A 13377-nucleotide genomic window follows, 5' to 3' on the forward strand; every position below is an offset into this window, starting at 1 on the left:
TGAGTTGGAATTTTGATGGGGATTGCATTGAATCTGTAGATTGCTTTTGGTAAGATGGGCATATTTACTATGTTAATCCTGCCAATCCATGAGCATGAGAGATCTTTCTGTATTCTGAGGTCTTCTTCAATTTCTTTCTTCAGAGACTTGAAGTCCTTATTGTACAGATCTTTCACTTGCTTGGTTAGAGTCACACCAAGATAATAGTCAACAAGTTTTATGCCTAAAACTTAGATTTTTATCTACTTAGCCTGTGTAAATTTTGTAATCCAATAGGGATTATTTGAGTGGCCTCAAAAGTTATTATGATGATGGATATTGAATTTACCCAGTAGAGTTTTATATTTATTAACACAACAAATTGCATTACATTTCCATTCATTAATTTATCCTTGTAAAGAAATAAGATGAATCGCCTCATATTTCACTCACTCATTTATTCATATACTATATATTGAGTTCATAATTTATTCCAAGACTCTTCTAGGTAGTGGGGTTACGGTAATAAACAAAATAACGTTTCAGATTCACAATGATTGTCGTAGGGAGAAGAGAATTAATGAGCATGTAACATGTTTTCATAGAACGTCCATAGTATGGAGAAGAGCACAGCAGGACTGAAGGGAAACACCGGAAAAAAGGAGGTGAGTTCATCAAAGACTGAGGTAGTAATCTGAGGAAAGGAATCAGTGAGGGAAAAGAGTAAGCCAAGGATATTCTGGAAATCTCTAAGATGCATAAGAATAAGGAAGAAGTGCAATGGCTTTGATACAGAGCTAAGTTTGCTTGGTTTGAGGAACTTACAGAATGTCCGTGTTGCCAGAGAGAACTTAGGAGGTAAAGCAAGAGAAGGCAGAAGTGGCTTTATTGCACAAATAGGATCTAAACCATCAAGAATCTCTGTAATTCTGGTAAGGATTTGTATTCTAAGTGGGACAGGACTCAAAAGCTTCCAAGGACGATAAGATAAAGACCACAAATTTCTTTGTCTGTTTTGTGGAAAGTATTTCCTAATGGAAAACAGTGGTATAGGGAGCCCTAGGAGAAGTTTGCTGCTTTATATTGATACCTGTTATTGATGATGATGGCTGTTTCATACGTTGGCAATACAGGAGAGGTTTAATTCTGCATAAATTTAGATACATCCTAGAACCAGGAATGACAACATTGTTTCTGCTAGACTGGACAGCTGGAAGGAGAGTGAAGAATCATGAATGGTTAAAAGGCCATGGTCTGAGCCACTGACCAATGTTATTTATTCATTATATTCTCAAGTACTTATTACATGCAGACTTGTGCTACACATTGTATTAGGTGGTTGAAGTATGTCAGAAAAAACAAAGATACCATAGAAGAAAAGGCAATAAAATGAATGTGAATCAATTTTAAAATATGTTAGAGAGTCATAAGAATTGTGGACAAATGAATAAAAGAGATATTAAGGAAACTAGATCACAAATAAGCTTAATTAAAAACAATTAAACTATGTCTAGTAGGAAGATTCACTGAGGAAGTGAAATATGAACCCTCAACGAGGCCACATTTCTGTATCCCAGTGAGGGTTAAGAGGGATGGTCAGAAATTGAGCCAGGGAGGATACCTTGGGGCTTGATTCCATCATGGGTTTTGGAGAATTTAAGGTTCTCAGTGAACTAGGAATTCATTTCAAGATTTTGAACATAAGGGTGATGTGGCAGGATTGATGCCTGAAGCCTCATTCTGGCCATGTGACTGCATTTCAGGGCAGCAAAGATAGAATAAGGAGCTTCTTTGGAGGCAGTGTATCAATACAGATGAAGACCAGTGGTGGCTTGGTTGAGAAGCACATCAACACAAGTGTCAAACTACTTGAGTTTCTATATATTTAAAGGGGAAAAACGTTTGATTTTGAGAAAGGTGAGGGGTAATTCACCTGGAAATATGGTCTGGAAGTCCAAATAACACAGTTGCAGTTGACTGGCTGTCATCAGTGATGTTAAATGAAGCTCTCTAGCTGTGACAGGGTTTAGTTTGAATACTTTGGACTAAATACAAGCCATGCATATTACAGGAATAAAAATCATAGGAGGATATTTCAATCTAGAGCTCCAGAGAAATTTTTGAGCAGGTAATGTTTATTTTAAGGTAGAGACACATATATGATATTGAAAACCATAGGCTAGGGGTGAGGTAACTTAAGGAATGAGTGGAGATGGATAGGAGGTCAGACACTGAGCTCTGAAACACTCTGCATGAGGAGTAGGGAAAAACAAAGGGGAAGCTGAGATCAGAGAAGAACCAAGCCAACATGGAGGTCATCTAATAGGAGTATTCTAAGGAAGCAGTGATCCACCATGGTCACCACTGCTGACAGTTGTGGAACAATGGAGAACTGATCTCCTACTATAATAACCAAAAATGTTCGGGTAGTGGTTCCTGAGAGCAGCTTTAGAGAAGTAGGTGTATGGAGTTTTGGCATGAACAGTGCAGGAAGGAAGAGGGTACTCCCAGGTGAGGAAAGCAATTGGCTGGACTAGAGAGATCAACCCGAATGACCACATCTGTTCTGATCAGCTTTCCTTCTGGGCTACATCCAGCCAAGTTCTGAGACAAATCTAAAGGAATGCTGAATTATTTATTTTCTCAGTGATTAGCACTTAATCATTTCATTAAAATATTTATTGTCATATTCTGAATCAATTTTAGACTTGCCTGTTCAAGCCTTCTGAAAATTCATCTTGCCAAAAGAAATATGAATCCCTTGTAGGGGTTTTTATAGCTCAGAGATGAAGAATTCCTTTCCTTTTATTGAATTATTTGTGTTGCTGAGTCTGGCTGTGTTCTGAATCTTGTATTGTAATAAGTTAATATTTATATTGTAGTGCAAACCTGATAATGCAGCACTTGGCATTGAGTTAACCATAAAAATAATTGGATTTTATATATACTTTCCCCAAAGAAAGAGAAATATTGTGATGATCAAACAATTTGTAAATAACAATACATTGTTCTTGTAATGTCTATTGAATTGTTTTATATTTAGCTATTGTTTTGTTGATATTCTTTGCTTCAAGCTGGCTCATAAATTCTTGGAGGTAGAGGATATGTCATGTATATTTCTTACAGAAAACTGGTAAGTATATTAGATTTCTCGGCTTTTCTGTTAAATAATTGAGTGAATATTGTCAGTTCTTTAAAATTTAATGCTTATTTTTTTATAGTCCTAAAGATTAAACTCAGCTCCTCATGCATACTTGGGAAATACTGTCCCACTGAGCTTTACCTACCCTTACAATGTCATTTAAAAGCTGGGCTAGATTGTGCTCTTTCTAGTAGGATACAAATAGAATGTCTTCTAGTTTGTATCTTAGTTATTCTTTGTACCAATCCTTTCTGAGAATAGACCAATACATTTTAGGGTGTCCCTCATTACCTGTACATGGTCTTATTAATTCTTTGATCATTAAAGTAAAAATAGCTCATTGGACAATAACATTTCTTTTAGTCTCTTACAATATAGGATCATGGCTGTATTTAATATTTTATTTTATAAATAAATCTTCTTGACTCTTATGAGTCTTATGGATTGTTGATTGGGATGTATTTTGACTTCTAAATTATTGATGTCACTATAAGCTCCTCAGCAAGTTTATAGTCTGCCCAAAATAGTCATTAACAATCTCCTCCAATATGTGCAATTTAATTGATAGACTTATAATTTTGTGTAGGCCTTATAACAAAGTTGGACATTTTTTACATAATAATAATCTTGTAAAAATAACTATTTTGAAGCATTTTTCTAAACAGAGTGACTAGGTATTATGAGCTACTGTGAAGGACACATCTTAGCTAACACTTGGACATGTGCCTTCTATGTGGTATTTCAGTTGACGAGCCTCATATTAAACTCCTTAGTTGAGCAAACCCGCCTTCACTTCTAGCATAAAGATGTCATAATACTTCTTAAACGCCCCTCCACCAAGGCAGACAAACTTCCTCATTTCTTAAAAGTCCAATAAAACTTGGAAAGCAAATTAACATAAGCAAAATTTTAACTTTTGCAAATTTTAGTAGTAGAAACTTAAGGCCATAAATCCCTGCTACAGAACTCAAGCAGTAAAAGGGCTCCCTGGGCCTGATATTTTACAGCCCGTCATTTACACGGTAGTTATTCTTGAGCTCTGCCAAATGTCTTTTGATTACACGCCCCTCCTCCCTTTCCTCTGGTGAATGGTAGATTAGAGTTTGTGCTTGAAAGTTTAATGATATTTATAGTTAGGTGTCATGGTGATAAGACTTTGCAATCAAGTCTCTTTTGCCACTCCCCCCCTCCTTCAACTTATTTTCCAGTTTATTGATTCTGCCACAGAATAAGAACCTTAGGAAGCCTACCACAACTGCTATTCTGGTGCAGGCACACCTCCACAATCAAGCGTCATTGTGCACCTTCTGTAAGCCAGGTGCTATGCAATTTACTGGAGATTTAAAATAAGGCAAGAAAGTCCTTTCCTCAACAGAACTTTTGAAATTTTATTATTATTATTATTATTATTATTATTATTATTATTATTATTTGATGGCACTTAGCTCCTTCTCTTTCAAGTACACTATGTAGTTTTGGTGATTTCATACTAAATATTATAGAGACAGGTCTAACGAGACACAGATAGGTTTTGAGTTTCATGTGCTAAATCAGAAGCCCATAGAAATTGTGGTCAGTCCTGAATGCTGTCATGTTTGAGCTATAAAAAGCTATTGCCCAGATTGTCACTTTTGGCTCATGTCTGGCATGTAACATTTAGTCAAAATGTGAGCATAGGAGTTTTGTGTTTGTTTGTGTAGAACTGCAGGTTATACTTAATAGTGTGAAATCAGGAAATGGCACTAGCTAACCAGTCTCTTAAAAATCACAGAAAATACATCACCTACCTCTTTCATCCTCCCTCCTCCTCTTCAAAGTCTTCCTCCTCCTCTTCCTCCTTTTCTTATTCCTCCTCCTCCTCTTCCTCATCTTACTTCTTCATCTATTTATCACTGATAAGTTTTCTGAGTGTTATTTCCAAATTTCCTATATGTTCTCCCTCCATCTCCAAATGTGTGGCATTACCTGTATAATTTTGAGTGGAATTGGCAATTTTTAGAAACTTTGGCCATGTTATTCCAGAACTACTATATCACTTACTTTCACATAGCTTATATTTTATATATTTTCAGGAGAGATCATGAATGAAAACAAAATGATTGGAGATTGAAGCAAAAATTTTAGCTCCATCACTGACGTCTATGGATGGCTTTTACATGTTTATAAGACCCAAATAAGGAACCTGAACTACAACGAAAGCATCACTCTGGGCAAAAGCAGAAAACTTACACATTTGTAGATCCAATCCCAAATTAAAGTGATCATTGGACATGAATCCTGAATGATCTTTCTGGTGTCATGTCCTTGAACTTGAGTCACTTATAGTCAGGTGCTGATAGTGAGTTGTTTTATTTGTATTTCAGTAGCTAGCAACTAAATGCCAGTATTTCTCAGGTGCCTCTATTATTCTTTGGGATCCCATTTGAAATTGTATTTCTCTACTGCATTGCAGAATGATCCCCAAAGCCAATCTTTGAATAGCTCATTTTAAAAATTGGATTAACAAACTCATTTCTATGTCTTAAGAAAAGCTCATGGACTTGAATCTGGTGAACTTAAGTGCAGAATACATAGTGAATAGAAATAGCTTTTGAAGAGAGAAAGTTTAAACTTGAAACATTCTAGATAATTCCACACTTTTTCTGGTGTAAAAGGGATGAAATTATTAGGTAGATATTTTTTTATTTTCTAAGTAACATTGATATAAGAATATTGTCAAAAATACATTTGCTAAAACTTTAAAATTGCTAATTATCAGAAGACCAAAATAATATTTCCCATTAAAACTTCATTTTTCTGTATTCTATTTCCTATTGTTTAGTGCCTAATCTATTGTTTAGTTCATTGTTGTGGCTGATATTGCCTAGAACTCTCTAGGCAGGAAATGAGTCACTGTGGAGTGCTCATGGGGCCAGTTGCAAAGTTGAAGATATGTGCTATGAAATAGCACCTTATGGGCATGAAAGGGCTGTGCACCCATTAACTCACAGATACTGTGCTAACCTATATAAGACCTACACAACATCAAGCCCTTCAAACTCTAGAATGGATAGGGTAGAGGCTTATAAAGCCTTTTTCTTAGCTGAGCTTTGTAGTTGAAATCTGCCCTGTAGAGTAGGGAGTCAGTTTTCTTCAAGGAAATGCTCCTTTGTAAGTGCCCATGCTTCTGTGGATGACCTCACACCCATGTACATATAGACAGCATGAGGACTCAGTGGATTACCACTATGAAGAGAAGACAGGTATTTGGAAGCATGTCATATGGAAAGGGTGTCTGGGAGGGCTGGAAAAGGATTCGGGGTAGGTTTTATGATCAAACTACATTGCATACATATATGAAATTCTCAAAATGTATGTAAATAAATATGTGTTCAATGCTTCACATCCATTGCAGACAATTGGATTGCTAGTTTTCCTGATGCTGATATAACATTGGAGGTTCTTAGCTAGAGAAAGGTATTGGATATTTCTCTTCTAGTTATCTTCTCCATACTTCCCCATAAGAAGCCTCTGTTATCTCTGGCTCCAGGTTCATTGAAAGAACCTGCCTCAATATGGAAGGCAGAAAGCAATTTAGGGAGACACATGATATCAAATTCATGCATGGACTCATAGGTGCATGAGCACCTACACAAACATGTACACCCACACAAACCTGTGCATCCACATGCATGCAATCATGTGTATTATCTGCATGCTTAACACCCCCCCCCCACACACACAAAATAATTCAATCAATGTGTATTTATCTTCCAAGTTCTCTGAAGGGGAAATTTCTGGTTGCATCATGTGATGTTTTGCTGAAACAGACTCTTATGATGTTTTACTGAAGGAAAACCCATAGGAGGGCAGGTGATGTTTGGAAAGAGTATAAGTAGGACCCAACAGATAGTGACTGGGCACTTGAATAGCTGTCTGTGTAATGATTTGTTATTCTCAAGTCTTCCCTGATCTTCATTTTGTTGAGAGAGACAAGGCAGGAAATTGCTCCTGGCTTTGTAGCTGGTTCTAGTCGCTCCCACTGACTTGTGCCAATTTGGCAGAGACCTGGCTCTTTCTGCTAGATCATGCCACCATTTCTGATTCATATTTAGGGACACTCTCTGAACTGGATTGCTGGTATCCTGACAATGGAGATTGGAATCACCCCAAAGAACTACTTCTAAACAGGTCCATATCCCCCTTTCCTATTTACCAACTTTTCTCTTCTACCTTTGGATGGTGGGCTAGAAAGGAGGATTGAGAAGTTTCAGAATGATTATTAAAGTAGGCTTTGGAAAAATCTAAGCCTACAGTTCTCCCCATGTGGAACAGGGTTATATCTCTGCTGAAGGTCACAGCTTTTCAGAAATGGACAGTTTGGAACTTTCTCTTGCAGGTTTTTAACTAACCTTTTGCAATCTTTATCTCTTGTGCCTATCTGTGTTAACAGCAGGAAGTTCAAAACTGTTCGTTGGGGTTTTCTTATACACCACCCACACATTTGTGAAGCAGGGTCACTTTAGTAAACTATTTCTATGCTCCTAATATTAATCACCATCAATTTTCTGTTAGGACCAAGAATAAAGCAGATTATTTTGATGAAAGACTTTTGGAGGAATTGTGGGTGGAGAAGCCATTTAAAATAAAATGTGGAAGCAGCAGACACCTCAGATACCGAGGTTTCTTGGATAACCATGGGCTTTCCAGAGTTTTGTGTCCCTGAACAAATAATTGGTTACAGTCATTCAGAAATCTATGGTATTGAGATTAGAAATATACATATTGCACTTCCATCAAATATTGGTATACTACCACATGGCTCCTAAAGCCTGGAGATGTCAGAAGTGAAGTTTCTTATTTGATAATTAGGTGATTGGTGGCTGTGGGCTCTTATTAAATTCAGGAGCTGGTTGCTAGGTGAAGCAGCCCTGTGATTAGAGGTTGGAGCTTACAGCTCCATTCTCCAACTGAAAGTGGAATGGAGGGTGACCTCATCACAACTGACATTTTATCTCTTCATTTGTTTTATTACTTATCTCTTGTGTCCTGGAACTCACTCTGTAGACCGGGGGGCGGCTTAAACTCACCCTCAATGCTGGGATTAAAGGTATGCACTACTGTGCCTTTCTCAAACTTCTAATTATTTAATTTATCATATCTAAGTATTGGTAATTCCACAAAAAACAACAGTCTCACATCAGAACAGTGTTTAGATACCTTTGGAGGTTCAGAATGGGCTGAAATGCTGGAAGGTTGGTGTACCTGGAGAACCAAGATGTGTCAAGTCCTTTCCTCATACCCTTTTGGCTATTCCTGAGTGTACATTCTTATAATGATTAGGTCTCAATAAAGCTCTCTCCTGAGTCCATGAGCTCTAGGAAATCATCAAAGCTCTGCCTGGGAGTATGGGAGCTTTTGATTTGTAGCCAACTCAGAAGTTGTGGGTAACCTGGGACCTACTAATGATTGCCTTCTGAAGTAGAGTCTGTCTTCTGGGACTGAGTCTATAACCTGTGGTGTCTGCATTGACTCTGGTTAATGTCAGAATTGAATTGATTTGTAACATGTCCAGTAGCTGTCTGTGAAGAGGTGAACTGTTTGGCACATCTCCCTTACTCCCTCAAATGGTTTTAAAGAATTGGACATAATATGAATGCAGGAAAGGAAATGGGTTTTATGTTACTCTATACAAAGGTCTATTCAGTGATCCAGCAGAATCTATAAAAATAAAGCAATACCAAACACTTTATTGTGAATTTCAGCCATAAGGGACAAGACAGTACTGAAAGCTTCCAGATGCTACAGGCAGCAAGACAGTCACTGGAAGGGTCAGATTCCTCCAAAACAATATCAGAAGCAATATGCCAACGTGTAGATTTGGAGGCATTCTAGGGACTTGAGAAGGAAAGGAGCTCTTCATCCAGGAATCTGGTTGAAGTTTTTGGCCTGCAGAGAAGCAAAAAGTCTCATGCAGTTAATGTCTGCTTTAGATGTTTTCCATTGCCTACAGTTTTATGATATGCTCACCAGAAACCTCATTTAGAAGGTAGACTCATGTTAAGCACCTCTGGAAACCCGGGTGTCCCCTGCTTTTACTTAGCAGATTCTAATCTCACTCAAGACACCTATGGAAGCACGTTATCATCTCTTCATTAAGAGTGAGTGTGTGTGTGAGTGTGTGTGTGTGTGAGAGAGAGGGGGGAGAAAAAAAAGAGAGAGAAATGGATGGTGTGGGGTAACATTTCTTAACCATCTGAAATGTAACTTTGAGAGCCACGAAAATGTTATGTATGGCTAATTCCGTAACAATTACCTGTGGTATTCTCTTAAGAAGCCTATTTGTACCCTTACTTGGGTTTATATTACATCTATTTCCTCCTGAGAAGCAGATAACCACACGTGGGTATATCTTACTTCACTTCTGAGCACCACCCTTTCTCCTAACCCTTCAGTGTAAGCCTCTATTAAAATATATTCAATCAAACCTCCAACTTTGCTCCAGTGTACTTCATAGTCTTAAATTTCTTCTCAGCATCGAAGCTATAAATGTCTGTTGGCCCCACTCAATGTCCTTAAAAGATTAGGGCAGCTCCACAGGTTGATGAGGATGGCAGATGAGGCTTTGTCCTAGCCTTTTCACCTCTGACAAGTAGAATAAAGATGTTTCATCATGGGAGAAAATCAGTTACAATTAAGAATAAAGACAGTTTTAAACAAAGATTTTTGTAAAGTTAGCTTCCAAATTGCTATTAGAAATATGTTTTGTCAAAATAATAGAGTAAATGAACGATGAATTTAGATATTAGAAAAAGTATCCCAGGACCAAGTTGAGGGTCAGCTAGTGTCTAGAAAAGACCTGTTCAGACTGGATAGGTCAGAATAAGGAGCAGGCTTTATCAGAAACATAAATGAACACATCTGTACCTTTTTATAATGTCAGATTTCTATTGAATAATAATTTTATGACCTATGTTAATTTTGTTAATTTTAATTCTCTAAGGACTACTTCTTTAACATGGTAGATATAACCGTTGGCAATCACAGATGTTTTCTTCTGATTTTATTGCTAATATTAAATCTCAGAACACATATTACACTTCTCAAAATGATGTGTGTATGTGTGCGTGTGTGTGTGTGCGCGTGCGTGTACCTGTGCATGTTACAGAATGGCTATAAAGGGTTATGGAGACCTTACCGAAGGCAAAAGAAGAAAGCTGGTATGGATTCAAAAGGAGTTGCTGCAGTTGATAGGGTATTAATTAATAACAAAGTCAGTCACAAAGCTGTTCTGAGGCATAGGACTGCTTTAAGGATCAAAACTAAATCCATTTGAATGGTAATTTAAGTGGGCCATGTCAAATGGGGCTCCTGGTAAGTGGAAGTCATGGGAACATCAGGGCAGTTTTTCACCTATCAATCCCAGTTTGGAAGGAGATAGGTTGGGTGGTTGTTGCCACACACTCCTCTGTCAGGGGTCCCTCTTGTTATGACCCAGGTAAAGCTGAGGGGCTTACCATTTGTTGATCTGATGTGGTTTTGTTCATCTGCTATGGTTTTGATACATTCATTAAATCCCTGTGTTCTTGATTTAATTGCTAGGGTAGGTTTGCAGACAGTGGTATTTTATTTACATAAATTAATTATTTATCAACCTGTGCCTTCTTGTTTGTGCTAAACATGCAGTAGTTGTTTATGTGCACAAACAAGGAGAGGGGCACTCTGCTTGAATACTTGTACTCAAAATGAGGAAGACTATTGTCTTATGGGATGAAGTCACTCTGAGCTTCTGCAAACTTCAGTTTCATACACTAGAGCTTGACTTAGGGCAGCACACAGCCTGATAGCTACCAAAGCTGTTGAGTTGAAAGTAATGTAGGTGATTCGTGAACCTGAGACATTTGAGGAGAAGCTTAAATCCTTGGGAGATGCTTGTAGATGAGCTGTCGAAACACACAATTAGGCAGAAACATTGAAATTCTTAAGGCCAAGGAAAACCAAAATATTTTTAATAAGGAAGGACCAGTAATTTTAGATGCCTTAGTACTGGCCTTTACATAAACACATACATGTAATATGATAAGTATTAAGCAATAGCTTGACTAAATTTACACAAGGACACTGGGAAGTTAATTGAGTTTATGGTGGGGGAGACAATGCCTTCATTTGTGTTTGGAGGACCATTCAGATTAGCTTCAAAACAGCAACATCACAAGTAACTGTGTTAGTGGCGACTCTAAACAACAGTGGAAAAAATCTGTTGGAAGCAGTCACCTCCAGAGACAGAGAGAAGACTCTTGTATGTGAGGCAAGGGTGAAAAACTGAATGCTAACACCAATGTGTAAAAAAACTATGTGCATTTATAATTCAGTGAAATTAAAACATTAAATTGAAAAGGGCAGCAGAAAAGGAAATCATTACCTCCAAGAAAACACATATTGTTCTGTCAGAATTCTGCCCAAGTGATTTTCTTCTTTAGGAAGTCTGATATTACTCTTTTAGCTAATCTTCTAAGCTCTGTTTTCAGTTCATTTCTGTGGAAAAGAAGAACACTCAGGTGAATGTGGTATCTAGAACATCATCTGGACTTCAGATAAATTGTTTTCTAGCAAAAATGATTTGAAAAGTAAGAATGATTTACAGATCTCCTATTTGAGCATAGAGACAATTATTTTCAGCACCATATCTCGAGGAAGTCTTATCATTCATGGACATCTTCAGATAGTGCTCAGCATCCTCCTTCATCCTATTCTGGAGCTCATGACACCTGCACACATATCAAGTGAAAGGATTTTCTGTTTCTAAATATCAATTCACCTGATAAACCAAGAACAGAAATGTGCTCACTTAATAGAAACGGTGACGGAAGAAACAGAAAACATCTCAACCTTGTGAAACCCGTGTGAATTTATATGCTTATTTATTTATATGGCTTATTTATTTACTTATTTATATTTACTTACTTACTTATTTACTTATTTGTTTACTTATGTACTTATTTATATGGCTAAGAAACAAGTTTCACATTTATTAGCTTGTGTATATGCAATACGACTAACTATTTCAAGGCACCAGAAGGGAAGTTACTGGTAAATGTTTGTCTTCTCAGATATTTGAAGTTATATTTGGAAAGCAATAATGAAACTCTGTTTTATTAAATATTACTTAAAGGGAAGGAGTCTTTTGGGCTTACAGTTTGAGGTTACAGTCTTTCATAATAAGGACGTCAGGACTACAAGAGTATGGGAGGTCAGTTGTACTGCATCTGCAGTTAAGAAAGAGATAAACCAAACCCTGCTGTTCACTTTCTTCTTTTCTCCCAGTTGATGCAATGGTGTTGCTCATATTTGTCATAGTTACCATTCTATTGCTGTGAAGAGTCACCATGACCATGACAACTCTTATAAAAGTAAATATTTAATTGGGGGCAACTTTAGAAGGTTAGTCCATAGTCATAATGGCAATAAGCAGACAAATATGGTACTGGGGCAGTAGCTGAGAGATTTACATCCTAATCCACAATCATCAGGCAGAGAGCAAGTCTCCATATCTGGTTTGGGCTTTTGAAAACCCTCACTCCCAGTAACACACCTCCTCCAACAATGCCACTCCGATAGGAGCCTATGAGGGCTATTCTCATTCAAACCACCAAAGTCTTCCAATCTCAATGAACTTAATCCAGAACATCCCTCAGATATGCCCAGGCAACTGTTTCTATGGTGGTTCTAAATCCCATAAATTGGACAAGATTAAACATTACAGAGTGAATGTCTTCCATTACATTTCAAGACTGTACTGAGCTGGATGGAGCAATGTAGGGCAGGTGGTTGTGGTAAAAGGTAGAAATGGGAGTTAGGTGATTAGATAGGTATAGAATTGTTAGAGAAATATGGGATAAACCAGATAACCATGGAAATTAATGATGTAGATTCAACATCTTTACATTCTTTGATTTCTTCCTGCCTTGTTTTCTGAATTTTATTTTTCTCATTGCGGTTAGTAATAACAAATATGTTTGAATTAAGTTATAGATTTGGCAATTATCTTACAGCTGTCTCTAAAGGTGATTCAGGTGATTTCAGGTTTTAGAAAGTTAGATTTGGATTGTACAGGGTATGGATAGCTGGTACTGAAAATCAATGCTATATAGAGGGTACAAGATGGATTGTGGGATTGTGTCTTAGCCACTGTTCTATTGTTATGAAGAGGCACCATGATCAAGACACCTTTTGTGAAAGAAAACACATAAGTGGGTGCTTATAGTTCCAGAGGCTTA

Source organism: Grammomys surdaster, unplaced genomic scaffold (genome assembly GCF_004785775.1).
Source record: "Grammomys surdaster isolate TR1022 unplaced genomic scaffold, NIH_TR_1.0 146, whole genome shotgun sequence".
Lineage (NCBI taxonomy): Eukaryota > Metazoa > Chordata > Mammalia > Rodentia > Muridae > Grammomys > Grammomys surdaster.